Source organism: Triticum dicoccoides, chromosome 3A (assembly GCF_002162155.2).
Source record: "Triticum dicoccoides isolate Atlit2015 ecotype Zavitan chromosome 3A, WEW_v2.0, whole genome shotgun sequence".
NCBI classification, from domain to species: Eukaryota; Viridiplantae; Streptophyta; class Magnoliopsida; order Poales; family Poaceae; genus Triticum; species Triticum dicoccoides.
Window position 1 is genome coordinate 134,351,816 of NC_041384.1, and position 2,751 is coordinate 134,354,566.

The window sequence follows — 2,751 nt, forward strand, 5'->3', positions numbered from 1 at the left end:
CCGCAAGACTTCTTGCCTAGCTCCTCGAGTGGTGGTCAGGGCGCATCACCATACTTGTAGGTGTAACGAGTTTGCTTTCTTGAAAGATGGCTTTGGATTGATCTTTGTTTTCTTTTGTACTCTGTTTAATAGCATAACAAAGATGGTTGTGCGCATCGCTTGATGCAGAGGCTGGGGTCATCTTTTTTTCTTCTTCAAAAAAACCTAAATTATTACCATGTTATACAACCAGGCATGCTCAAAGTCTTCTCTTGTCCTTCATTAGAAAAGAGCCGCACAACCACACACATTGATCACCATCCAAACACATCAAACAACGGGGTGAAGGGTATGACTATTTCTCGGCAACCTTCACGAGTTCCATCCCTTCCAAGATTGGGCTGCCCTCCTCCGAAAGCATACATCAAATCAAGCATAAAAAATCCAAGAAAAAATTCAAAAAAAGTAAAAAAGATATTCATGTATTATAAAATTTCAAGTATCTCTGGAAAATATTCACCCGTCTAACGAAAAGGAAAGTAAATGAATGCAAAGAGGGGAGGAAAACCAAAAGCAGTGCGCTCGCGTCTTAGTTATACATTATATCTCTGCTCCCTGACCTATGTGCTAAATGGGACACACCTAGGATGCAAGTAACGTGCGACTACGCTGGCCTAGTAGTTACTTTAGCTCTAGTCTTGAGCTAGTCCAGCGTGCCCCTTGTCTTTGGCATTTCCTATACGGCGCGCTTGTTGCAGTTTATTTGGCAATTACGCGTGAGTCACAATTCAAACCCACAACCTCCACGAGGAGTGTCAGCTTCGGTTGCCACCTCAACAACCAACCCCGACGTGATTAGTTAGATCATTCTATTCATTTCATTTCTTTTTTCGTTTTCTTTTATATTATTTTTCCCTATTTATTGTTCATTTTTTCTTTTTATAGTATAAAAAATTGGTGTAAGTTTATTATCAAAATTGATGAAATTCTTTTTTAAATTCGGTAGATTTTATTTGAATTTTTGAATTTATTCTCAAAATTGATGAACTTCTTTTGATTTCACAATTTTTAAAAAATCCATGAACTTTTTTCAAATTTGATGACCTATTTTTGCAAAATTGATAATTTTTTTTTCAAAATTTGATGAATTGTTTCCAAATTCTTTGAACATTTTTTAAATTCAAACAAATTTATTTTCTAAATTCGTGAACATTTTTCAATTCATGTTTTATTTATCGTTTTTAGCAAAAAAAAATTCAAATGTGATCAGGCGAACCAGGGGGAATAAAATGCGATCGTGCGCTCGCACTTATATGGATCGGCTCACCAGAGTTTGCGCGTGGCCGCCAGGGAACTTCCTGGCGCCTGAAGCGCCGAATAGGAGTTCCTCTTGTCTTCTCTCTTTAAGCCAGTACAGCGAGGACGTTAGTGGGCCGTGCCGTCAGTGGTTAGGAATTTAGTTAGCTATTTTGTTTTGTGTCTTTTCATTTTTCTTTCTTTCCTTCGCTCTTTACATTTGTTTGTATTCTGAAAAATAATTAAAGATATATATATTTCAAAATTACTTCATAAGTTTTTCAAAATTTCACACAATTAATTAATATTGATGCAGTGAACAATTAATATTCGTGCAACCTTTGGAAAACGTCAATAACATTCAAAATAAATATGCGTAATCTTTAAAAAATGTTTGTGATATTATTCAGAAAATGTTCATGCATTTCAAACAACATTCGTCACATTCTTGGAAACTATTTATACAACGTAAAACAAAGTTGGCATTATTTAAAAAAATCATACTGTAAAAAAATGTTCATTACATTTTTAGAAATATATGCGCATTTTAAGAATATGTTCGTGAGATTTTCTGAAATGTTTGTACAATATAAAAAAATGCCCACGTATTTTAAAGAATGTTTCATACCCTTCAAAGAAATGTTCAATGCAGATTTGGAAATGTTTGTACACAGAATGCTTAAAATTTATTATGATAATGCTCAAATATGTATTTGAATTTGTTATCATGTATTTAAAAAAAATTCAATGTCTATGAAAAAATATATTACATGTGTATAAAAAACTTAGAACATCTATTGAAAACACTTGATATATATTAGATAAAGAAATAGAAAAATAAAACAAAAATAAAAGAAAAGAACCTCATAAAAACATAAAAGGACATAGAAAAAAGAAACAGGAAAAACGCAAGAATGATTCTAGAAAATTACATTGGCCGGCCCACGAAAAGAGGGGACAACCAAGCGCCCGAGGTAACGATAGGTCCCGCATTGGGCGAGAAATAGCGCTCATATGCTTCAGCCTTCATTTACTGTCCCCTACCCAAGAAGTCCCCAAAGACTCATTCGAGATGCCTGGCGCACGGACGTTAAACATTTTTTGATACACTCTGAATATTTATTTGAACAGATGTTGAACATTTGTCTAATGTGAAATGAAATTTTTTGTTAAATTGCATGAATATTTTTACACTACATTAACAGTTTTTAAATGTGACAAAAATAAATTTTAAACGTGTGAATACTTTCTAAACACAATTAAGTAAGATTTTAAATGATACAAACATTCTTTATAATACCACAATCATTTTTATTTTCATGAACATTTAAAAACAAATCATGAACTTATTTTTAAATGTGTCAACATTTTTTGAATTACAGAAACATTTTGAATGGTACAAACATTTTGAGAAAGTTGCGCTATATTTTTGTATTATATGAACATTGTTAATGTACTATGAGCATTTTTAAATTA